This window comes from Pelobates fuscus, chromosome 2 (assembly GCF_036172605.1).
Source record: "Pelobates fuscus isolate aPelFus1 chromosome 2, aPelFus1.pri, whole genome shotgun sequence".
Lineage (NCBI taxonomy): Eukaryota > Metazoa > Chordata > Amphibia > Anura > Pelobatidae > Pelobates > Pelobates fuscus.
In genome coordinates, this window is record NC_086318.1 from 16941145 (window position 1) to 16967509 (window position 26365).

General features: G+C 47.4%; 5 non-coding genes across 5 annotated transcripts; all 5 read left to right on the top strand.

Moving 5' to 3' along the window:
• The first annotated feature begins 2226 nt into the window (after window positions 1-2226).
• On the top strand, window positions 2227-2299 carry TRNAV-AAC (transfer RNA valine (anticodon AAC)). The gene has a single exon. It is a non-coding gene; the product is annotated as a tRNA-Val (tRNA).
• An 818-nt stretch (window positions 2300-3117) lies between these two features.
• Window positions 3118-3190, top strand: TRNAV-AAC (transfer RNA valine (anticodon AAC)). The gene has a single exon. It is a non-coding gene; the product is annotated as a tRNA-Val (tRNA).
• Window positions 3191-4612: 1422 nt separating this feature from the next.
• On the top strand, window positions 4613-4685 carry TRNAV-AAC (transfer RNA valine (anticodon AAC)). Its single transcript has one exon. It is a non-coding gene; the product is annotated as a tRNA-Val (tRNA).
• Window positions 4686-5502: 817 nt separating this feature from the next.
• Window positions 5503-5575, top strand: TRNAV-AAC (transfer RNA valine (anticodon AAC)). Its single transcript has one exon. It is a non-coding gene; the product is annotated as a tRNA-Val (tRNA).
• Window positions 5576-6392: 817 nt separating this feature from the next.
• On the top strand, window positions 6393-6465 carry TRNAV-AAC (transfer RNA valine (anticodon AAC)). Its single transcript has one exon. It is a non-coding gene; the product is annotated as a tRNA-Val (tRNA).
• The last annotated feature ends 19900 nt before the right edge of the window (window positions 6466-26365 follow it).

Genomic DNA, 26365 nt, shown 5'->3' on the forward strand with positions numbered 1-26365 from the left:
GAGAGAGAGAGAGAGAAAGTGATACAGAGAGAGAGACTGAAAGAGAGAGAAAGAGACTGAAAGAGAGAGAAATAGACTGAAAGAGAGAGAAAGAGACTGAAAGAGAGAGAAAGAGACTGAAAGATAGAGAGGGACTTAAAGAGACAGAGAGAGAGAGACAGTGAGACAGAGAGAGAGAGACTAAGAGAGAGAGAGAGAGACTGAAAGAGAGAGAAAGAGACTGAAAGAGAGAGAGAGAGAGTGACTGAAAGAGAGAGAAAGAGGGACGTAAAGAGAGAGAGAGAGAGAGAGAGACTTGCAAGAAACTCGCATAAAGTGTCACACCAAGCTAGCAGAGCACAGAAAACACCCAGAGTGATGCAAAAAAAAACAACAAAAAAAAAAAACTAACATCTGGCAGCACAGACTCCAAGGAATGGAGGGGGCAGAAGGGGGGGGGGGAAGGGGGGAAGTAGGAGAAAGTGAGTTGCAAGCAGCACAAAGTATTTAACCATGTGAGTGCCTAAGCACAGCTCTCCTGAAGACAAAAGATAGAATAGGAGAACTACAGGACACAGATAGAATGTATAAAAAGTAACATATACCCCCCCCCCAAAAAAAAACAAAAAACAGTATACATGCAAAAGCACAATATATATGCCAAAGCACACAAATTCTTTAAAATAAATGCCAGCTGAAAATAAACTCCTTAAAATAAACTCAGTACATACACACATAGAAACTCACACTCAAGCACACATACAACAACTTAACTCTTTGTTTGTTGTTTTTATTATTTCAACAAACTAAAACCAATTACGCCAGTTTGGTATTTCCCAAAACCGAACTTAAAATAAAAACAATAGAAGAAACGCCAGGATTTAATATTAAAATATTAATATAATCCGGCCAAAAACGCCAGGGTTGTCTTATGAATCCCCTGATCTCAAAATAAAAACAACGCCAGGATTTACAATTAATATAATCCGGCCACAAACGCCAGGGTTGTCTTATGAAGCCCCTGATCTCAAAATAAAAACAACGCCAGGATTTACAATTAATATAATCCGGCCACAAACACCAGGGTTGTCTTATGAACCCCCTGATCTCAAAATAAAAACAACGCCAGGATTTACAATTAATATAATCCGGCCACAAACGCCAGGTGTCAACACCCCGACCTCAAATAATCAAAAGAAAGTAAAACAGATTCTCAAACAGACACTTTCACACATAAAAACTCAAACTCTGGATTTAGTTAGGCTGTAGAATAGACAAGTGACAGGGTTTATATAGTTCTATAAGGGGACATATGGGTATATATATACCTGTCTGAAGACGTCATTCACATGAAGCCGTAGTGAAGCCACGGAGAATAAACGAAATCCAAAGAAAGGAAAATATAGGTAGGTAATTAACTCATTTACCATAGCCAGAGGTGATCAGTCTCCTTTTCCAATCTCTGGTAGTCCTTTTGTTCTCCCGTCTTGTAATGTATACACGGCTTTTCAAGTGAATTAACTACCCTTAATGTCCCTGTTCGGAAAAGCGCCAAATTTTTTTGGATCAAAGAAAACTTTGATTATTTGTCTATCTACACCTTCCAAATTGATTGATGAATGCGTGCACGCTTTCCCTAGAAGTAATTCACACCGGCGACAAAGTTTCTAATCAGTGAAATACTAAGGAATGCTTTATTCCCCAGAGGGGGGTCTCCTTCTTAAAGCAAAAATACGTCACAGTTTAAACATACAATATCAATTCAACAATTGGTTAACAGTCAAAAAGGGTCCCACCCTACAGGATGTGATGTCATCATTACAGAGCTCTTCCCCCCATATTCCAGCTCTGGCTTGGATACATGAAGAAAGGGGAAGTGAGTAGTTTCTTTGTTACTTTAACAGTGAATCTCCATTTTGTTGCACGTGGAATTGACACAAAGGAAGTGGGGGAGGAGTTAGCAAAGGAGGCTAACTATTAACACAAGAATGTGTAACAGAATGTGTTACAAGAAACTTGCAGAGGAAATAATGACTGAACCATAAAGGGGGAAGGAAATATTTACTCTAGCAGCCAGTTTTAACATAGCGAACACAGAATAAATAGACATTAGTAAATAGCGATTTTGGTTTAATTCTTCTGTCCACAACACAAGTACCGAATGCAAGCCAACATTTTCTGTCTTGCATTCAGTGCTTGCACATGGCGCATGCTACTCCGGTCTCAACAGGGACGTGCACAGCTGTAGTTTCTGTAGTGTAGTGGTTATCACGTTCGCCTAACACGCGAAAGGTCCCCGGTTCGAAACCGGGCAGAAACATTGCTTTCGCTCCATTTTGGATTCCTTTTTGTTAGAATGCGGCTTTTCGAAGTCTCTTTGCAAATTTCAAGTGCATCTGTTCTTTTTGTCATATTCCCTACAATGGGAGAAGGGTTTTGTGAACAAAATCACCATCGACAAAAGCAAAACTCATGCTCGCTGTACTTTCAGAGATGGATTTTCTACTAAAAATGCAAGAAAATCATGTTTACTCACATGAGCGATCAGCTTGCTGAATAGAGTTGTGGCGAAAGTGACCTCGCCACTGGTTTTTGGAGAGGAATATTTGCCAACCTTTTGCTCTGTGACTATGGCCCCTTTTAATTTGTTTTGGCTGAGAGACCCTATTTGTGGCCATCGGGACTTTAGACAATGGTTCTTCGAACTCCCGAACAGTCGACGTGGCAGCCATTCGACATTGGAACACGCGGTGGCGGCCATCTTGTTCGCATTGACTTAAACCACGAATAGACTTCAAGGGGACTTTGCCGCGAATGCCCTGGAGCTATTTTCGGCATGAAAACCTCGCGGTTCCCGGTCGGTCCTCCAGCGGCACTTAGCCGCCAATCTATGGAACTGTTTTGGGCATTAAATCCCGGGTTTGCCTGGGCAAAATTATGACTTCTATGAAATTTCTGACCCCCTGATCTGATCTGGGCGATTTTCTAATGTTGTCTGAGAAAACGCTGAATTGCACTAATTAAATCAGCATGCGCCATGTGCATGTATCGAATGCAAGACAGCATTTTCTGTCTTGCATTCAGTGCTTGCACATGGCGCATGCTACTCCGGTCACAACAGGGACGTGCACAGCTGTAGTTTTTGTAGTGTAGTGGTTATCACGTTCGCCTAACACGCGAAAGGTCCCCGGTTCGAAACCGGGCAGAAACATTGCTTTCGTTCCATTTTGGATTCCTTTTTGTTAGAATGCGGGTTTTCGAAGTCTCTTTGCAAATTTCAAGTGCATCTGTTCTTTTTGTCATATTCCCTACAATGGGAGAAGGGTTTTGTGCAAAAATCACCGTCGACAAAAGCAAAACTCATGCTCACTGTACTTTCAGAGATGGATTTTCTACTAAAAATGCAAGAAAATCATGTTTACTCACATGAGCGATCAGCTTGCTGAATAGAGTTGTGGCGAAAGTGACCTCGCCACTGGTTTTTGGAGAGGAATATTTGGCAACCTTTTGCTCTGTGACTATGGCCCCTTTTAATTTGTTTTGGCTGAGAGACCCTATTTGTGGCCATTGGGACTTTAGACAATGGTTCTTCGAACTCCCGAACAGTCGACGTGGCCGCCATTCGACATTGGAACACGCGGTGGCAGCCATCTTGTTCGCATTGACTTAAACCACGAATAGACTTCAAGGGGACTTTGCCGCGAATGCCCTGCAGCTATTTTCGGCATGAAAACCTCGCGGTTCCCGGTCGGTCCTCCAGCGGCACTTAGCCGCCAATCTATGGAACTGTTTTGGGCATGAAATCCCGGGTTAGCCTGGGCAAAATTATGACTTCTATGAAATTTCTGAACCCCTGATCTGATCTTGGTGATTTTCGGATATGTCGCTCACCCAGATCAGAGCTGTCGGGTGATGTAACATTTATGGGGATATGTTGTGTTTTGGGCCACTTATGGTACTTTAGAAAAATGTGCGTTTTTTATTTTTTTCTGCCTGGGGATAATTAAGTTAATGCATTAACTACCTTAATTATATCACAGGCAGAGTGGAGGGATTATTAACTGTATGTGTGTAGGTTTGGAAATGATTGACTGGACAGATCAAACTTTTTCCAAGAATTCAATTTCACATCAACAGACTGTTTTCTTCTTCTATGTATGTTGAAGGAAATAGGCATTTGAATCTGGGGACTTTTTAAATACGATGGGTATGCAGCAAACACATTCCCCCAATTTTCCTGCGCAAAGTCGGCATTGTGGCAGTTTCTGTAGTGTAGTGGTTATCACGTTTGCCTCATACGCGAAAGGTCCCAGGTTCGAAACCTGGCAGAAACATTATTTAATTTTTGCTAAATCTGCTGACGTTAGAAGTCTTCTGAATTGGAAATGCACCTGCTTGACTATGAATCCAAAAATCACGTATACTCGGCAAGACGTAAGCGATCTGTTAGCTGAATAAAGTGGTTTCCAAAAACCTGAAGCTAATGTTGTCTGAGAAAAAGCTGAATTGCACTCATTAAATCAGCATGCGCCATGTGCAAGTACCGAATGCAAGACAGCATTTTCTGTCTTGCATTCAGTGCTTGCACATGGCGCATGCTACTCCGGTCTCAACAGGGAAGTGCACAGCTGTAGTTTCTGTAGTGTAGTGGTTATCACGTTTGCCTAACACGTGAAAGTTCCCCGGTTCGAAACCGGGCAGGAACATTGCTTTCGTTCCAATTTGGATTCCTTTTTGTTAGAATGCGGCTTTTCGAAGTCTCTTTGCAAATTTCAAGTGCATCTGTTCTTTTTGTCATATTCCCTACAATGGGAGAAGGGTTTTGTGCAAAAATCACGGTCGACAAAAGCAAAACTCATGCTCGCTGTACTTTCAGAGAGGGATTTTCTACTAAAAATGCAAGAAAATCATGTTTACTCACATGAGCGATCAGCTTGCTGAATAGAGTTGTGGCGAAAGTGACCTCGCCACTGGTTTTTGGAGAGGAATATTTGCCAACCTTTTGCTCTGTGACTATGGCCCCTTTTAATTTGTTTTGGCTGAGAGACCCTATTTGTGGCCATTGGGACTTTAGACAATGGTTCTTCGAACTCCCGAACAGTCGACGTGGCCGCCATTCGACATTGGAACACGCAGTGGCGGCCATCTTGTTCGAAATGACTTAAACCACGAATAGACTTCAAGGGGACTTTGCCGAGAATGCTCTGGAGCTATTTTCGGCATGAAAACCTCGCGGTTCCCGGTCGGTCCTCCAGCGGCACTTAGCCGCCAATCTATGGAACTATTTTGGGCATGAAATCCCGGGTTCGCCTTAGCAAAATTATGACTTCTATGAAATTTCTGAACCCCTGATCTGATCTGAGTGATTTTCTAATGTTGTCTGAGAAAAAGCTGAATTGCACTCATTAAATCAGCATGCGCCATGTGCAAATACCGAATGCAAGACAGCATTTTCTGTCTTGCATTCAGTGCTTGCACATGGCGCATGCTACTCCGGTCTCAACAGGGATGTGCACAGCTGTAGTTTCTGTAGTGTAGTGGTTATCACGTTCGCCTAACACGCGAAAGGTCCCCGGTTCGAAACTGAGCAGAAACATTGCTCTCGTTCCATTTTGGATTCCTTTATGTTAGAATGCGGCTTTTCGAAGTCTCTTTGCAAATTTCAAGTGCATCTGTTCTTTTTGTCATATTCCATACAATGGGAGAAGGGTTTTGTGCAAAAATCACAGTCGACAAAAGCAAAACTCATGCTCGCTGTACTTTCAGAGATGGATTTTCTACTAAAAATGCAAGAAAATCATGTTTACTCACATGAGCGTTCAGCTTGCTGAATAGAGTTGTGACGAAAGTGACCTCGCCACTGGTTTTTGGAGAGGAATATTTGCCAACCTTTTGCTCTGTGACTATGGCCCCTTTTAATTTGTTTTGGCTGAGAGACCCTATTTGTGGCCATTGGGACTTTAGACAATGGTTCTTCGAACTCCCGAACAGTCGAAGTGACCGCCATTCGACATTGAAACATGCGGTGGCGGCCATCTTGTTCGCATTGACTTAAACCGCGAATAGACTTCAAGGGGACTTTGCCGCAAATACCCTGGAGCTATTTTCGGCATGAAAACCTCGCGGTTCCCGGTCTGTCCTCCAGCGGCACTTAGCCGCCAATCTATGGAACTGTTTTGGGCATGAAATCACGGGTTCGCCTGGGCAAAATTATGACTTCTATGAAATTTCTGAACCCCTGATCTGATCTGGGTGATTTTCTAATGTTGTCTGAGAAAAAGCTGAATTGCACTCATTAAATCAGCATGCGCCATGTGCAAGTACCGAATGCAAGACAGCATTATCTGTCTTGCATTCAGTGCTTGCACATGGCGCATGCTACTGCGGTCTCAACAGGGATGTGCACAGCTGTAGTTTCTGTAGTGTAGTGGTTATCACGTTCGCCTAACACGCGAAAGGTCCCTGGTTCGAAACCGGGCAGAAACATTGCTTTCTTCCATTTTGGATTCCTTTTTGTTAGAATGCGGCTTTTCGAAGTCTCTTTGCAAATTTCAAGTGCATCTGTTCTTTTTGTCATATTCCCTACAATGGGAGAAGGGTTTTGTGCAAAAATCACCGTCGACAAAAGCAAAACTCATGCTCGCTGTACTTTCAGAGAGGGATTTTCTACTAAAAATGCAAGAAAATCATGTTTACTCACATGAACGATCAGCTTGCTGAATAGAGTTGTGGCGAAAGTGACCTCGCTACTGGTTTTTGGAGAGGAATATTTGCCAACCTTTTGCTCTGTGACTATGGCCCCTTTTAATTTGTTTTGGATGAGAGACCCTATTTGTGGCCATTGGAACTTTAGACAATGGTTCTTCGAACTCCCGAACAGTCGAAGTGGCCGCCATTCGACATTGAAACACGCGGTGGCGGCCATCTTGTTCGCATTGACTTAAACCGCGAACAGACTTCAAGGGGACTTTGCCGCGAATGCCCTGGAGCTATTTTCGGCATGAAAACCTTGCGGTTCCCGGTCGGTCCTCCAGCGGCACTTAGCCGCCAATCTATGGAACTATTTTGGGCATGAAATCCCGGGTCCGCCTGGGCAAAATTATGACTTCTATGAAATTTCTCAACACCTGATCTGATCTGGGTGATTTTCGGTTATGTCGCTCACCCAGATCAGAGGTGTCGGGTGATGTAACATTTATGGGGATATGTTGTGTTTTGGGCCACTTATGGTACTTTAGAAAAATGTGCGTTTTTTATTTTTTTCTGCCTGGGGATAATTAAGTTAATGCATTAACTGCCTTAATTATATCACAGGCAGAGGGGAGGGATTGTTTACTGTATGTGTGTAGGTTTGGAAATGATTGACTGGACAGATCAAACTTTTGCCAAGAATACAATTTCACATCAACAGACTGTTTTCTTCTTCTATGTATGTTGAAGGAAATAGGCATTTGAATCTGGGGAATTTTTGAATACAATGGGTATGCAGCAAACACCTTCCCCCAATTTTCCTGCGCAAAGTCAGCATCGTGGCAGTTTCTGTAGTGTAGTGGTTATCACTAGTAATGTCGCGAGCACAAAATTTTCTGTTCGCGAACGGCGAACGGGAACTTCCGCAAACGTTCGCGAACCGGGCGAACCGCCATTGACTTCAATGGGCAGCTGAATTTTTCTGGCCACAAAAGTTATGGAAAAGTTGTTTCAAAGGGACTAACACCTGGACTGTGGCATGCCGGAGGGGGATCCATGGCAAAACTCCCATGGAAAATTACACAGTTGATGCAGAGTCTGGTTTTAATACATAAAGGGCAGAAATCACCTAATATTCCTAAATCACAAAGGATATGGATTGACACCTGACATATGACATATTGACACCTTGACATATTGATTGACACCTGTCTTCAGAGCCCCTGATACACACTGACACAGAGCAGAATAGAGACTGTTCCCCCTACATAGGGTCACTTATCAGATATGGCGTGGTCGTGGGAGGAGGAGGATGACTTTCACCTCTTCCCCTGTTAGATTCCCGTTGTGCTGTGACATCACCCTTATACACTGTGTAAAGCATACTTTTTAATTTATTTTGCAAATGCTGCATCCTTTCCGACTTGTAATTCGGTAACATTTCCGCCACTGTCTGCTTATACCGGGGGTCTAGTAGCGTGGACACCCGGCACAGGTCGTTCTCCTTCAGCCTTTTATACGAGGGTCCCTCAACAGGCACGACAGCATGAAAGACCCCATTTGCACAAGGTTAGATGCCGAGCTACTCATTTTCCATTCCTCCTCCTCACACAGAGTATAATATGGACTGTTCCCCCTACATAAGGTCACTTGGTAGATATGGATTGACACCTGTCCTCAAAGCCCCTGATACACACTGACAAAGAGCAGAATAGGGACTGTTACCCCTACATAGGGTCACTTGGCAGATATGGATTGACAGCTGTCCTCAAAGCCTCTGATACACACTGAAAAAGAGCAGAATAGAGACTGTTCCCCCTAAATAGGGTCACTTGGCAGATATGGATTGACACCTATCCTCAAAGCCCCTGATACACACTGACACAGAGCAGAATAGAGACTGTTCCCCCTACATAGGGTCACTTGGCAGATATGAATTGACACCTGTCCTCAAAGCCCCTGATACACACTGACACAGAGCAGAATAGAGACTGTTCCCCCTACATAGGGTCACTTGGCAGATATGGATTGACACCTGTCCTCAAAGCCCCTGATACACACTGACAAAGAGCAGAATAGAGACTGTTACCCCTACATAGGGTCACTTGTCAGATATGGATTGACACCTGTCCTCAGAGACCATGATACAAACTGACACAGAGCAGAATAGAGAATGTTCCCCCTACATAGGGTCACTTGGCAGATATGGATTGACACCTATCCTCAAAGCCCCTGATACACACTGACACAGAGCAGAATAGAGACTGTTACCCCTACATAGGGTCACTTGGCAGATATGGATTGACACCTGTCCTCTAAGCCCCTGATACACACTGACAAAGAGCAGAATAGAGACTGTTATCCCTACATAGGGTCACTTGGCAGATATGGATTAACACCTGTCCTCAAAGCCCCTGATACACACTGACAAAGAGCAGAATAGAGACTGTTCCCCCTACATAGGGTCACTTGGCAGATATGGATTGACACATGTCCTCAAAGCCCCTGATACACACTGACACAGAGCAGAATTGAGGCTGTTCCCCCTACATAGGGTCACTTGGCAGATATGGATTGACACCTGTCCTCAGAGACCATGATACACACTGACACAGAGCAGAATAGGGACTGTTCCCCCTACATAGAGTCACTTGGCAGGTATGGATTAACACCTGTCCTCAGAGACCATGATACACACTGACACAGAGCAGAATAGAGACTGTTACCCCTACATAGGGTCACTTGGCAGATATGGATTGACACCTGTCCTCAGGGACCCTGATACACACTGACAGAGAGCAGAATAGGGACTGTTCCCCCTACATAGGGTCACTTGGCAGATATGGCGTGGTTGTGGGAGGAGGAGGATGACTTTCACCTCTTCCCCTGTTAGATTCCCGTTGTGCTGTGACATCACCCTTATACGCTGTGTAAAGCATACTTTTTAATTTATTTTGCAAATGCTGCATCCTTTCCGACTTGTAATTCGGTAACATTTCCGCCACTGTCTGCTTATACCGGGGGTCTAGTTGCGTGGACACCCAGCACAGGTCGTTCTCCTTCAGCCTTTTTATACGAGGGTCCCTCAACAGGCACGACAGCATGAAAGACCCCATATGCATAAGGTTGGATGCCGAGCTACTCATGTCCCGTTCCTCCTCCTCACACAGAGCATAACAGGGACTGTTCCCCCTACATAGAGTCACTTGGCAGATATTGATTGACACCTGTCCTCAGGGACCCTACTACACACTGACACAGAGTAGAATAGGGACTGTTCCTCCTACATAGGGTCACTTGGCAGATATGAATTGACACTGTCCTCAGAGACTATGATACACACGGACACAGAGCAGAATAGAGAATGTTCCCTCTACATAGTGTCACTTGGCAGATATGGATTGACACCTTTCCTCAGAGCCTCTGATGCACACGGACACAGAGCAGAATAGGGACTGTTCCCCCAACATAGGGTCACTTGGCAGATATGGATTGACACCTATCCTAAGGATCCCTGATACACACTGACAAAGAGCAGAATAGAGACTGTTCCCCCTATATAGGGTCACTTGGCAGGTATGGATTGACACCTGTCCTCATAGACCATGATACACACTGACAAAGAGCAGAATAGAGACTGTTATCCCTACATAGGGTCACTTGGCAGATATGGATTGACACCTGTCCTCAAAGCCCCTGATACACACTGACACAGAGCAAAATAGAGACTGTTCCCCCTACATAGGGTCACTTGGAAGATATGGATTGACACCTATCCTCAAAGCCCCTGATACACACTGACACAGAGCAGAATAGAGACTGTTCCCCCTACATAGGGTCACTTGGCAGATATGGATTGACACCTGTCATCAAAGCCCCTGATACACACTGACAAAGAGCAGAATAGAGACTGTTACCCTACAAAGGGTCACTTGGCAGGTATGGATTGACACCTGTCCTTGAGACCATGATACACCCTGACACAGAGCAGAATAGAGACTGTTACCCCTACATATGGTCACTTGGCAGATATTGATTGACACCTGTCCTCAGGGACCCTGATACACACTGACACAGAGCAGAACAGGGACTGTTCCCCCTACATAGGGTCACTTGGCAGATATGGCGTAGTTGTGGGAGGAGGAGGATGACTTACACCTCTTCCCCTGTTAGATTCCCGTTGTGCTGTGACATCACCCTTATACGCTGTGTAAAGCATACTTTTTAATTTATCTTGCAAATGCTGCATCCTTTCCGACTTGTAATTCGGTAACATTTCTGCCACTGTCTGCTTATACCAGGGGTCTAGTAGCGTGGACACCCAGCACAGGTCGTTCTCCTTCAGCCTTTTTATACGAGGGTCCCTCAACAGGCACGCCAGCATGAAAGACCCCATTTGCACAAGGTTGGATGCCGAGCTACTCATTTCCCATTCCTCCTCCTCACACAGAGCAGAATAGGGACTGTTCCCCCTACATAGGGTCACTTGGCAGATATGGATTGACACCTGTCCTCAAAGCCCCTGATACATACTGACACAGAGCAGAATAGAGACTGTTCCCCCTACATAGGGTCACTTGGCAGGTATGGATTGACACCTGTCCTCAGAGACCATGAAACACACTGACACAGAGCAGAATAGAGACTGTTCCCCCTACATAGGGTCACTTGGCAGATATGGATTGACACCTGTCCTCAAAGCCCCTGATACACACTGCACAGAGCAGAATAGAGACTGTTCCCCCTACATAGGGTCACTTGGCAGATATGGATTGACACCTGTCCTCAAATCCCCTGATACACACTGACACAGAGCAGAATAGAGACTGTTCCCCCTACATAGGGTCACTTGGAAAATATGTATTGACACCTGTCCTCAAAGCCCCTGATACACACTGACAAAGAGCAGAATAGAGACTATTATCCCTACATAGGGTCACTTGGCAGATATGGATTGACACCTGTCCTCAAAGCCCCTGATACACACTGACAAAGAGCAGAATAGAGACGGTTCCGCCTACATAGGGTCACGTGGCAGATATGGATTGACACCTGTCCTCAAAGCCCCTGATACACACTGACACAGAGCAGAATAGAGACTGTTCCCCCTATATAGGGTCACTTGGCAGATATGGATTGACACCACTGACAAAGAGCAGAATAGAGACTGTTCAACCTACATAGGGTCACTTGGCAGATATGGATTGACACCTGTTCTCAATGCCCCTGATACACACTGACACAGAGCAGAATAGAGACTGTTCCCCCTACATAGGGTCACTTGGCAGATATGGATTGACACCTGTCCTCAGTGACCATGATATACACTGACACAGAGCAGAATAGGGACTGTTCCCCCTACATAGGGTCACTTGGCAGGTATGGATTGACACCTGTCCTCAGAGACCATGATACACACTGACACAGAGCAGAATAGAGACTGTTCCCCCTACATAGGGTCACTTGGCAGATATGGATTGACACCTTTCCTCAGAGACCATGATATACACTGACACAGAGCAGAATAGGGACTGTTCCCCCTACATAAGGTCACTTGGCAGGTATAGATTGACACCTGTCCTCAGAGACCATGATACACACTGACACAGAGCAGAATAGAGACTGTTCCCCCTACATAGGGTCACTTGGCAGATATGGATTGACACCGATCCGCAAAGCCCCTGATACACACTGACAAAGAGCAGAATAGAGACTGTTACCCCTACATAGGGTCACTTGGCAGATATGGATTGATACCTGTCCTCAATGCCCCTGATACACACTGACACAGAGCAGAATAGAGACTGTTCCCCCTACATAGGGTCACTTGGCAGATATGGATTGACACCTATCCTAAGGATCCCTGATACACACTGACACAGAGCAGAATAGGGACTGTTCCCCCTACATAGGGTCACTTGGCAGATATGGATTGACACCTGTCCTCAGGGACCCTAAAACACACTGACACAGAGCAGAATAGGGACTGATCCTCCTACATAGGGTCACTTGGCAGATATGGATTGACACCTATCCTAATGATCCCTGATACACACTGACACAGAGCAGAATAGGGACTGTTCCCCCTACATAGGGTCACTTGGCAGATAATTGACACCTGTCCTCAGGGACCCTGATACACACTGACAAAGAGCAGAATAGAGACTGTTACCCCTACATAGGGTCACTTGTCAGATATGGATTGACACCTGTCCTCAGAGACCATGATACAAACTGACACAGAGCAGAATAGAGAATGTTCCCCCTACATAGGGTCACTTGGCAGATATGGATTGACACCTATCCTCAAAGCCCCTGATACACACTGACACAGAGCAGAATAGAGACTGTTACCCCTACATAGGGTCACTTGGCAGATATGGATTGACACCTGTCCTCTAAGCCCCTGATACACACTGACAAAGAGCAGAATAGAGACTGTTATCCCTACATAGGGTCACTTGGCAGATATGGATTAACACCTGTCCTCAAAGCCCCTGATACACACTGACAAAGAGCAGAATAGAGACTGTTCCCCCTACATAGGGTCACTTGGCAGATATGGATTGACACATGTCCTCAAAGCCCCTGATACACACTGACACAGAGCAGAATTGAGGCTGTTCCCCCTACATAGGGTCACTTGGCAGATATGGATTGACACCTGTCCTCAGAGACCATGATACACACTGACACAGAGCAGAATAGGGACTGTTCCCCCTACATAGAGTCACTTGGCAGGTATGGATTAACACCTGTCCTCAGAGACCATGATACACACTGACACAGAGCAGAATAGAGACTGTTACCCCTACATAGGGTCACTTGGCAGATATGGATTGACACCTGTCCTCAGGGACCCTGATACACACTGACAGAGAGCAGAATAGGGACTGTTCCCCCTACATAGGGTCACTTGGCAGATATGGCGTGGTTGTGGGAGGAGGAGGATGACTTTCACCTCTTCCCCTGTTAGATTCCCGTTGTGCTGTGACATCACCCTTATACGCTGTGTAAAGCATACTTTTTAATTTATTTTGCAAATGCTGCATCCTTTCCGACTTGTAATTCGGTAACATTTCCGCCACTGTCTGCTTATACCGGGGGTCTAGTTGCGTGGACACCCAGCACAGGTCGTTCTCCTTCAGCCTTTTTATACGAGGGTCCCTCAACAGGCACGACAGCATGAAAGACCCCATATGCATAAGGTTGGATGCCGAGCTACTCATGTCCCGTTCCTCCTCCTCACACAGAGCATAACAGGGACTGTTCCCCCTACATAGAGTCACTTGGCAGATATTGATTGACACCTGTCCTCAAGGACCCTACTACACACTGACACAGAGTAGAATAGGGACTGTTCCTCCTACATAGGGTCACTTGGCAGATATGAATTGACACTGTCCTCAGAGACTATGATACACACGGACACAGAGCAGAATAGAGAATGTTCCCTCTACATAGTGTCACTTGGCAGATATGGATTGACACCTTTCCTCAGAGCCTCTGATGCACACGGACACAGAGCAGAATAGGGACTGTTCCCCCAACATAGGGTCACTTGGCAGATATGGATTGACACCTATCCTAAGGATCCCTGATACACACTGACAAAGAGCAGAATAGAGACTGTTCCCCCTATATAGGGTCACTTGGCAGGTATGGATTGACACCTGTCCTCATAGACCATGATACACACTGACAAAGAGCAGAATAGAGACTGTTATCCCTACATAGGGTCACTTGGCAGATATGGATTGACACCTGTCCTCAAAGCCCCTGATACACACTGACACAGAGCAAAATAGAGACTGTTCCCCCTACATAGGGTCACTTGGAAGATATGGATTGACACCTATCCTCAAAGCCCCTGATACACACTGACACAGAGCAGAATAGAGACTGTTCCCCCTACATAGGGTCACTTGGCAGATATGGATTGACACCTGTCATCAAAGCCCCTGATACACACTGACAAAGAGCAGAATAGAGACTGTTACCCTACAAAGGGTCACTTGGCAGGTATGGATTGACACCTGTCCTTGAGACCATGATACACCCTGACACAGAGCAGAATAGAGACTGTTACCCCTACATATGGTCACTTGGCAGATATTGATTGACACCTGTCCTCAGGGACCCTGATACACACTGACACAGAGCAGAACAGGGACTGTTCCCCCTACATAGGGTCACTTGGCAGATATGGCGTAGTTGTGGGAGGAGGAGGATGACTTACACCTCTTCCCCTGTTAGATTCCCGTTGTGCTGTGACATCACCCTTATACGCTGTGTAAAGCATACTTTTTAATTTATCTTGCAAATGCTGCATCCTTTCCGACTTGTAATTCGGTAACATTTCTGCCACTGTCTGCTTATACCAGGGGTCTAGTAGCGTGGACACCCAGCACAGGTCGTTCTCCTTCAGCCTTTTTATACGAGGGTCCCTCAACAGGCACGCCAGCATGAAAGACCCCATTTGCACAAGGTTGGATGCCGAGCTACTCATTTCCCATTCCTCCTCCTCACACAGAGCAGAATAGGGACTGTTCCCCCTACATAGGGTCACTTGGCAGATATGGATTGACACCTGTCCTCAAAGCCCCTGATACATACTGACACAGAGCAGAATAGAGACTGTTCCCCCTACATAGGGTCACTTGGCAGGTATGGATTGACACCTGTCCTCAGAGACCATGAAACACACTGACACAGAGCAGAATAGAGACTGTTCCCCCTACATAGGGTCACTTGGCAGATATGGATTGACACCTGTCCTCAAAGCCCCTGATACACACTGCACAGAGCAGAATAGAGACTGTTCCCCCTACATAGGGTCACTTGGCAGATATGGATTGACACCTGTCCTCAAATCCCCTGATACACACTGACACAGAGCAGAATAGAGACTGTTCCCCCTACATAGGGTCACTTGGAAGATATGTATTGACACCTGTCCTCAAAGCCCCTGATACACACTGACAAAGAGCAGAATAGAGACTATTATCCCTACATAGGGTCACTTGGCAGATATGGATTGACACCTGTCCTCAAAGCCCCTGATACACACTGACAAAGAGCAGAATAGAGACGGTTCCGCCTACATAGGGTCACGTGGCAGATATGGATTGACACCTGTCCTCAAAGCCCCTGATACACACTGACACAGAGCAGAATAGAGACTGTTCCCCCTATATAGGGTCACTTGGCAGATATGGATTGACACCACTGACAAAGAGCAGAATAGAGACTGTTCAACCTACATAGGGTCACTTGGCAGATATGGATTGACACCTGTTCTCAATGCCCCTGATACACACTGACACAGAGCAGAATAGAGACTGTTCCCCCTACATAGGGTCACTTGGCAGATATGGATTGACACCTGTCCTCAGTGACCATGATATACACTGACACAGAGCAGAATAGGGACTGTTCCCCCTACATAGGGTCACTTGGCAGGTATGGATTGACACCTGTCCTCAGAGACCATGATACACACTGACACAGAGCAGAATAGAGACTGTTCCCCCTACATAGGGTCACTTGGCAGATATGGATTGACACCTTTCCTCAGAGACCATGATATACACTGACACAGAGCAGAATAGGGACTGTTCCCCCTACATAAGGTCACTTGGCAGGTATAGATTGACACCTGTCCTCAGAGACCATGATACACACTGACACAGAGCAGAATAGAGACTGTTCCCCCTACATAGGGTCACTTGGCAGATATGGATTGACACCGATCCGCAAAGCCCCTGATACACACTGACAAAGAGCAGAATAGAGACTGTTACCCCTACATAGGGTCACTTGGCAGATATGGATTGATACCTGTCCTCAATGCCCCTGATACACACTGACACAGAGCAGAATAGAGACTGTTCCCCCTACATAGGGTCACTTGGCAGATATGGATTGACACCTATCCTAAGGATCCCTGATACACACTGACACAGAGCAGAATAGGGACTGTTCCCCCTACATAGGGTCACTTGGCAGATATGGATTGACACCTGTCCTCAGGGACCCTAAAACACACTGACACAGAGCAGAATAGGGACTGATCCTCCTACATAGGGTCACTTGGCAGATATGGATTGACACCTATCCTAATGATCCCTGATACACACTGACACAGAGCAGAATAGGGACTGTTCCCCCTACATAGGGTCACTTGGCAGATAATTGACACCTGTCCTCAGGGACCCTGATACACACTGACACAGAGCAGAATAGGGACTGTTCCTCCTACATAGGGTCACTTGGCAGATATGGATTGACACCTGTTCTCAGAGACCCTGATACACACTGACACAGAGCAGAATAGGGACTGTTCCTCCTACATAGGGTCACTTGGCAGATATGGATTGACACCTGTCCTCAGAGACCCTGATACACACTGACACAGAGAGAATAGGGACTGTTCCCCCTATATAGGGTCTCTTGGCAGATATGGATTGACACCTGTCCTCAGGGACCCTAATACACACAGACACAGAGAAGAATAGGGACTGTTCCTCCTACATAGGGTCACCATTTTTAGCCCAAGGCAGCTCATCTCATCAGGCCTTTTTTAGTCGAATGTATCGTCCACTGTCAGTCCCTTCGGCATCCATCCCTCATTCATCTTAATAAAGGTGAGGTAATCTAGACTTTTTTGACCTAGGCGACTTCTCTTCTCAGTGACAATACCTCCTGCTGCACTGAAGGTCCTTTCTGACAGGACACTTGAAGCGGGGCAGGCCAGAAGTTCTATCGCAAATTGGGATAGCTCAATCCACAGGACAAGCCTGCACACCCAGTAGTCAAGGGGTTCATCGCTCCTCAGAGTGTCGATATCTGCAGTTAAGGCGAGGTAGTCTGCTACCTGTCAGTCGAGTCGTTCTCTGAGGGTGGATCCCGAAGGGCTGTGGCGATGCATAGGACTTAAAAAGCTCCACATGTCCTCCATCAACAACACGTCTTTAAAGCCTGTCCTTGCCGGCGTGGTCGTGGGAGGAGGAGGATTACTTTCACCTCTTCCCCTGTTAGATTCCCATTGTGCTGTGAAATCACCCTTATACGCTGTGTAAAGCATACTTTTTAATTTATTTTGCAAATGCTGCATCCTTTCCGACTTGTTGTAATTTGGTAACATTTCAGCCACTTTCTGCTTATACCGGGTGTCTAGTAGTGTAGACACCCAGTACAGGTCGTTCTCCTTCAGCCTTTTTATATGAGGGTCCCTCAACAGGCACGACAGCATGAAAGACCCAATTTGCACAAGGTTGGATGCCGATCTACTCATTTCCCATTCCTCCTCCTCAGTGATCTCAATGAAGGTATGTTCTTCCACCCAGCCACGTACAACACCACGGGTACCAGATAGGTGACAACGAGCACCCTGGGATGCCTGTTGTGGTTGGTCTTTCTTCTCCTCCTCAAAGCCACATTCCTCCTCTGACTCCTCTTCTCACAATCCTCTTCCAGCGTTGCCGCAGGTCCAGCAAGCGATGCTGATAAGGCTGTTTCTGGTGGTGATGGTGACCACAACTCTTCCTCTTCACGCTCATCTACGGTCTGATTCAGCACTCTTCACAGGGCACGCTCCAGGAAGAAAACAAATGGTATGATGTCGCTGATGGTGCCTTCGGTGCGACTGACTAGGTTTGTCACCTCCACAAAAGTACGCATGAGCCTACAGGCATTGCGCATGAGCGTCCAGTAACGTGGCAAAAAAAATCCCAGCTCCCCATTTGCTGTCCTAGCACCCCGGTCATACAAATATTCAGTAACGGCTTTTTCTTGTTGGAGAAGGCGGTCGAACATTAGGAGTGTTGAATTCCAACGTGTCGGGCTGTCGCAAATCAAGCGCCTCACTGGCATGTTTTTCCGCCGCTGGATATCTGCAAAGTGCGCCATGGCCGTGTAGGATTCGCCTGAAATGGCCACACACCTTCCTGGCCTGCTTCAGGACGTCCTGTAAGCCTGTGTACTTATGCACAAAGCGTTGTAGGATCAGATTACACACATGTGCCATGCACGGCACATGTACCAACTTGCCCAACTTTAATGCCGCCAACAAATTTGTTCCGTTGTCACAAACCACTTTGCCGATATCCAGTTGCTGCGGAGTCAGCCACTTTTCCACCTGTGCATTCAGGGCGGACAGGAGTGCTTGTCCGGTGTGACTCTCTGCTTTCAAGCAAGTCAAACCCAAGACGGCGTGACACTGCCGTATCCGGGATGTGGAATAGTACCTGGGGAGCTGGGGGGTGCCGTTGATGTGGAGCAAGATTCAGCAGCAGAAGAGGACTCAGCCGAGGAGGTTATGGAAGAGGATGGAGTAGGAGGAGTAGAGGAGGTGGCAGCAGGCCTGCCTGCAAGTCGTGGCTGTGTCACCGACTCCTCTGCAGAGCCACGCATTCCATGCTTGGCAGCCGTCAGAAGGTTTACACAATGCGCAGTGTAGGTGATATACCTGCCCTGACCATGCTTTGCAGATCAGTGGTCAGATGGACCCTTGCCCCAACACTGTGTGCCAAACATGCCATTACTTCCTTTTGCACAACCGAGTACGGGTTGGGGATTGCCTTTTGTGCAAAGAAATTTCATCCCGGTACCTTCCACTGCGGTATCCCAATAGCCACAAATTTTTTGAACGCCTCAGACTCCACCAGCTTGTATGGTAAAAGCTGGTGGGCTAATAGTTCAGACAAGCCAGCTGTCAGATGCTGGGCAAGGGGATGACTTTCTGACATTGGCTTCTTAAGCTCAAACATGTCCTTCACAGACTCCTGACTGTCGGCAGATGAGCGGGAACTGCTCAAGGTGGGAGACGGAGTGGCAGATGGTTGAGAGGGGGCAAGGAGGACAGCAGTGGTTGACGTGGCTGAAGATGCTGGACCTTGAGGATGATGGCGGCTTTGAGTTTGTGTGCTGCTTGTACTCATGTGTTGATCCCATAGGCGTTTGTGATGTGTGATCATGTGCCTACGCAAAGCAGTTGTACCTAGGTGGGTGTTGGACTTCCCATGACTCAGTTTCTTTTGGCACAGGTTGCAAATGGCATCGCTGTTGTCAGAGGCAGACACACAAAACAAATGCCACACTGCTGAGCTCTGCAATTACGGCATTCTGGTGGTGGACACAGCATGCGTTGATTGGCGTGCTGTCGGGCTGACCCCGGGGGCCGATGCATGCTGTCTGACTGTGCCAGTAACTGCTTGCGACGACCTCCTCCTGCTTCCAACTCATCTCCTCCTCTCTGTCTCCCCATCTGAACTTTCGCCCTGTTCTTCTTCTTGCCGAGCGGGCACCCACGTGACATCCATGGACGCATCGTCATCATCAACCACTTCACTTGTATCTGACAACTCAGCAAAGGAAGCATCAGCGGGTACAACATCATCATCATCACACCTGTGACGAAACCAATCTCGCCACATTGTATTGGAGGAGCCTGGTTGCCTGCCTGCTGCCTTTGGACTATGGCCCTGGGAGATTGGGCCCTTTACAAACAGTATTCGGCCCTAACAGAGTGCATGTCACTTATTCTGGCCCTTTAAATAAAGTGGGGTCCTTTGGTACTTGCCCTGTGTGAGCAGTGATACCCCCCAGATAGCTATGCCATGGAGCCTATTCATATAATGAAAGACTATGGGAAAGACTTTGGCTCCATGGCAATTAAACTGTATTTGTGTGGTCTGCGTGCCATTCACCTAATAATGTGCACGCAGACCTGAGCTATCTGGGGATATGTTAAATGTCTGTGTTTAATGTATAAAATGTGACTTTATGTATTTTAAAGAGTTTTATGTTGTTTTGCAACCATGTGGTTAATGGAGTCTGCCTCTAGTCCTGGATAATTAGATTCCTTCTCCAATTATCTCCAGGGCAGAAGGGAGGAAGCCAGGATGCATTGTGGGGATGTTTTACTTTTACTGTTTGAGCCAGGGGGAATAAAAGATACTTTTACTAACTTTTGAACCCCTGGTCTGATTCATGCCATTTTTTAATATGTTGTTCCCCTGAATGGATTGATTGAGGATATGTATTTTTATGGGAATGTGATGTATGGTTTTAAAGTTATGAAAGTTGTGTAAAAGTATATTTTGAACTGTACACATAATGGGATTAAGTGTCACACTAAGGGGAGGGGATGTGTGGGAGGTAACATCTATGTTATTGGTTATTTTATGCCTCCCCCTGGGTGTGGCCTGTATGTGTACTCATGTAATAAAAACCAGGCTGGGTGCCCAGCACCTCAGACCACTGCTTGACCTTCAACACGGAGCCTTGTCTCGTTCTTGGGGGGATTCACTGTATGCTGTTGGAGATTGATTGCTAAGGAGTGTAAGCTGATGTCTGCTTTTCCTATTCATCTGCTAGCAGCTATTTGTGAGGTTCCAGCTGGAGTGCTACCTTATTCATCTATATCCAGTTCGTGAGTTTTGATGTTCTGCAGTAGCTGTGCCTTTCTGTAAAAAGGGGATTATCGCCTAAACCGATTTATCCCCTTTTATGCTGAAACGGTCCGTTACAATTGGTGGCAAGCGGCGGGATCGTTCCTACAGCCAGAAGGACAGCTACAGGAGACACCATTACTCTGGATTTTACAATTTGAGTGCAACGCATGTCCCAGTACAGCGACCCTAAAAGCATTAGAATGGAACCAGCAGTGGAGTACGATGAGGGTGACATGGATGACCGGGAGGCATTAAGGAAAGACATCTGGTACCAGGCACTGGGCATTGTGGAATACCAACGAGGTGAGAGACTTCCCAAGGAAGATCAGCGTTTGCAGGAGCGACTAGCCCTGCGGATACCCTTCCTGGGAGAGCAGCCCAGGGAGGAATGGGTAAAAGAATTGGAGCTCCGGGTATGGCAGGAGATGTGGCTGGAGGATGCCTACCAGGCGCTTTGGTGGTATGTTGCACAGCACCTGCCCTGGACAGCCGAGCATGACAAGCCAGAGGGAGAGGAGTTTGATGGTCCTGGCTTGTTATGGGAGTCTTTCTCAGAGCCTGAATTTGGGAGCCCCACACAAGCCCGGTTCAGTGATCTCTTTGAGTGGAGGGAGAGCAGGTATGACTGGGACGACACTCAGGAGATAGAGCAAGACCTGGTCCACCTAGTAACCCGAGAGATGGAGCTGGAACAGGGCTACCAAAATCTGTTCCACTCCAGTGAGAAGGCTCAACAGGGAAGCGCAGACCCAGATCCAGACCCCTTCAGCTGGGAAGATATTGTACAGTTTTACTGGGAAGAACCCCAGGTGGCCAGTGGAGATGGGACCGAGGTCTCTCCACCGGTCCGTCAGGGAATTGGGAGCCCAGTCTCCATTCCCCAGCGGCAGTGTAAAGTGCAGGGAGAGGAGAGCAGTATCCTCCCTCCCCAGCGGCAGGCTGAGTTACAGGGGGCAGAGGTAGTTGTTCCTGCCCCCCAGCAGCAGAGTGATATGCCAGGAGGGCAATGTGGAAAACAGGGAGAGGAGAGCAGCGTCCTCCCTCCCCAGCGGCAGCGTGATTTTTCGGGAATTGGGAGCCCAGTCTCCATTCTCCAGCGGCAGAGTATCCAGCAGGGAATAGAGAGCCCTGTCTCCTTTCCCCAGCGGCAGGACTCTGTATTGGGAGGAGAGACAGTCGGTCTCCCTCCGCAAAGACTAGAAATATGTATGGGAGAGGAGCTTGTTACCACCTCTCCCCAGCGGCGGGTCATTAATGGGCAGAGTGTTCTATCGGGAGAGGAGCTTGTTACCCCCTCTCCCCAGCGGCAGCTTAATGTACCAGGGGGAGACTGTAAACCCCCCACCAGTGCAGATGGGACCGTGGTCTCTGCACTTACCACACAGGGGGTAGGGATGGTCGGTCCTACCCCCCCACGACAGAGCTGTGTATCCAAGGGGGAGACAACCGGTCTCCCCCCTCAGCAGCAGAGCTATGCAACTAAGGGGGAGACAGTCCGTCTCCAGCAACCAGGCTCCAACCAGACTACTCCGGTGGTAGTGCTGGCACCAGGACAGAGTACCGCTGGTCTCTGCCCACTCAGCAACCCACCAAGGCAGCCTACCAGTCCCCTACACAGCCGTGGTGAGGCACCTGGACATGGACAGACTTCTCCTCTACCCAGGTGTAGTAACTATTTATTGTGGGTGGGCTGTACTGTTTTTTTTGCTTTGTGGGTGGGTTGCTGGACTAACAAGGGCACCGACCGGCAGGAGGTCAGGTACCCTGTTAGTCTTTTTGGAAAGGGGGAGAGATGTGACGAAACCAATCTCGCCACATTGTATTGGAGGAGCCTGGTTGCCTGCCTGCTGCCTTTGGACTATGGCCCTGGGAGATTGGGCCCTTTACAAACAGTATTCGGCCCTAACAGAGTGCATGTCACTTATTCTGGCCCTTTAAATAAAGTGGGGTCCTTTGGTACTTGCCCTGTGTGAGCAGTGATACCCCCCAGATAGCTATGCCATGGAGCCTATTCATATAATGAAAGACTATGGGAAAGACTTTGGCTCCATGGCAATTAAACTGTATTTGTGTGGTCTGCGTGCCATTCACCTAATAATGTGCACACAGACCTGAGCTATCTGGGGATATGTTAAATGTCTGTGTTTAATGTATAAAATGTGACTTTATGTATTTTAAAGAGTTTTATGTTGTTTTGCAACCATGTGGTTAATGGAGTCTGCCTCTAGTCCTGGATAATTAGATTCCTTCTCCAATTATCTCCAGGGCAGAAGGGAGGAAGCCAGGATGCATTGTGGGGATGTTTTACTTTTACTGTTTGAGCCAGGGGGAATAAAAGATACTTTTACTAACTTTTGAACCCCTGGTCTGATTCATGCCATTTTTTAATATGTTGTTCCCCTGAATGGATTGATTGAGGATATGTATTTTTATGGGAATGTGATGTATGGTTTTAAAGTTATGAAAGTTGTGTAAAAGTATATTTTGAACTGTACACATAATGGGATTAAGTGTCACACTAAGGGGAGGGGATGTGTGGGAGGTAACATCTATGTTATTGGTTATTTTATGCCTCCCCCTGGGTGTGGCCTGTATGTGTACTCATGTAATAAAAACCAGGCTGGGTGCCCAGCACCTCAGACCACTGCTTGACCTTCAACACGGAGCCTTGTCTCGTTCTTGGGGGGATTCACTGTATGCTGTTGGAGATTGATTGCTAAGGAGTGTAAGCTGATGTCTGCTTTTCCTATTCATCTGCTAGCAGCTATTTGTGAGGTTCCAGCTGGAGTGCTACCTTATTCATCTATATCCAGTTCGTGAGTTTTGATGTTCTGCAGTAGCTGTGCCTTTCTGTAAAAAGGGGATTATCGCCTAAACCGATTTATCCCCTTTTATGCTGAAACGGTCCGTTACAATTGGTGGCAAGCGGCGGGATCGTTCCTACAGCCAGAAGGACAGCTACAGGAGACACCATTACTCTGGATTTTACAATTTGAGTGCAACGCATGTCCCAGTACAGCGACCCTAAAAGCATTAGAATGGAACCAGCAGTGGAGTACGATGAGGGTGACATGGATGACCGGGAGGCATTAAGGAAAGGCATCTGGTACCAGGCACTGGGCATTGTGGAATACCAACGAGGTGAGAGACTTCCCAAGGAAGATCAGCGTTTGCAGGAGCGACTAGCCCTGCGGATACCCTTCCTGGGAGAGCAGCCCAGGGAGGAATGGGTAAAAGAATTGGAGCTCCGGGTATGGCAGGAGATGTGGCTGGAGGATGCCTACCAGGCGCTTTGGTGGTATGTTGCACAGCACCTGCCCTGGACAGCCGAGCATGACAAGCCAGAGGGAGAGGAGTTTGATGGTCCTGGCTTGTTATGGGAGTCTTTCTCAGAGCCTGAATTTGGGAGCCCCACACAAGCCCGGTTCAGTGATCTCTTTGAGTGGAGGGAGAGCAGGTATGACTGGGACGACACTCAGGAGATAGAGCAAGACCTGGTCCACCTAGTAACCCGAGAGATGGAGCTGGAACAGGGCTACCAAAATCTGTTCCACTCCAGTGAGAAGGCTCAACAGGGAAGCGCAGACCCAGATCCAGACCCCTTCAGCTGGGAAGATATTGTACAGTTTTACTGGGAAGAACCCCAGGTGGCCAGTGGAGATGGGACCGAGGTCTCTCCACCGGTCCGTCAGGGAATTGGGAGCCCAGTCTCCATTCCCCAGCGGCAGTGTAAAGTGCAGGGAGAGGAGAGCAGTATCCTCCCTCCCCAGCGGCAGGCTGAGTTACAGGGGGCAGAGGTAGTTGTTCCTGCCCCCCAGCAGCAGAGTGATATGCCAGGAGGGCAATGTGGAAAACAGGGAGAGGAGAGCAGCGTCCTCCCTCCCCAGCGGCAGCGTGATTTTTCGGGAATTGGGAGCCCAGTCTCCATTCTCCAGCGGCAGAGTATCCAGCAGGGAATAGAGAGCCCTGTCTCCTTTCCCCAGCGGCAGGACTCTGTATTGGGAGGAGAGACAGTCGGTCTCCCTCCGCAAAGACTAGAAATATGTATTGGAGAGGAGCTTGTTACCACCTCTCCCCAGCGGCGGGTCATTAATGGGCAGAGTGTTCTATCGGGAGAGGAGCTTGTTACCCCCTCTCCCCAGCGGCAGCTTAATGTACCAGGGGGAGACTGTAAACCCCCCACCAGTGCAGATGGGACCGTGGTCTCTGCACTTACCACACAGGGGGTAGGGATGGTCGGTCCTACCCCCCCACGACAGAGCTGTGTATCCAAGGGGGAGACAACCGGTCTCCCCCCTCAGCAGCAGAGCTATGCAACTAAGGGGGAGACAGTCCGTCTCCAGCAACCAGGCTCCAACCAGACTACTCCGGTGGTAGTGCTGGCACCAGGACAGAGTACCGCTGGTCTCTGCCCACTCAGCAACCCACCAAGGCAGCCTACCAGTCCCCTACACAGCCGTGGTGAGGCACCTGGACATGGACAGACTTCTCCTCTACCCAGGTGTAGTAACTATTTATTGTGGGTGGGCTGTACTGTTTTTTTTGCTTTGTGGGTGGGTTGCTGGACTAACAAGGGCACCGACCGGCAGGAGGTCAGGTACCCTGTTAGTCTTTTTGGAAAGGGGGAGAGATGTGACGAAACCAATCTCGCCACATTGTATTGGAGGAGCCTGGTTGCCTGCCTGCTGCCTTTGGACTATGGCCCTGGGAGATTGGGCCCTTTACAAACAGTATTCGGCCCTAACAGAGTGCATGTCACTTATTCTGGCCCTTTAAATAAAGTGGGGTCCTTTGGTACTTGCCCTGTGTGAGCAGTGATACCCCCCAGATAGCTATGCCATGGAGCCTATTCATATAATGAAAGACTATGGGAAAGACTTTGGCTCCATGGCAATTAAACTGTATTTGTGTGGTCTGCGTGCCATTCACCTAATAATGTGCACGCAGACCTGAGCTATCTGGGGATATGTTAAATGTCTGTGTTTAATGTATAAAATGTGACTTTATGTATTTTAAAGAGTTTTATGTTGTTTTGCAACCATGTGGTTAATGGAGTCTGCCTCTAGTCCTGGATAATTAGATTCCTTCTCCAATTATCTCCAGGGCAGAAGGGAGGAAGCCAGGATGCATTGTGGGGATGTTTTACTTTTACTGTTTGAGCCAGGGGGAATAAAAGATACTTTTACTAACTTTTGAACCCCTGGTCTGATTCATGCCATTTTTTAATATGTTGTTCCCCT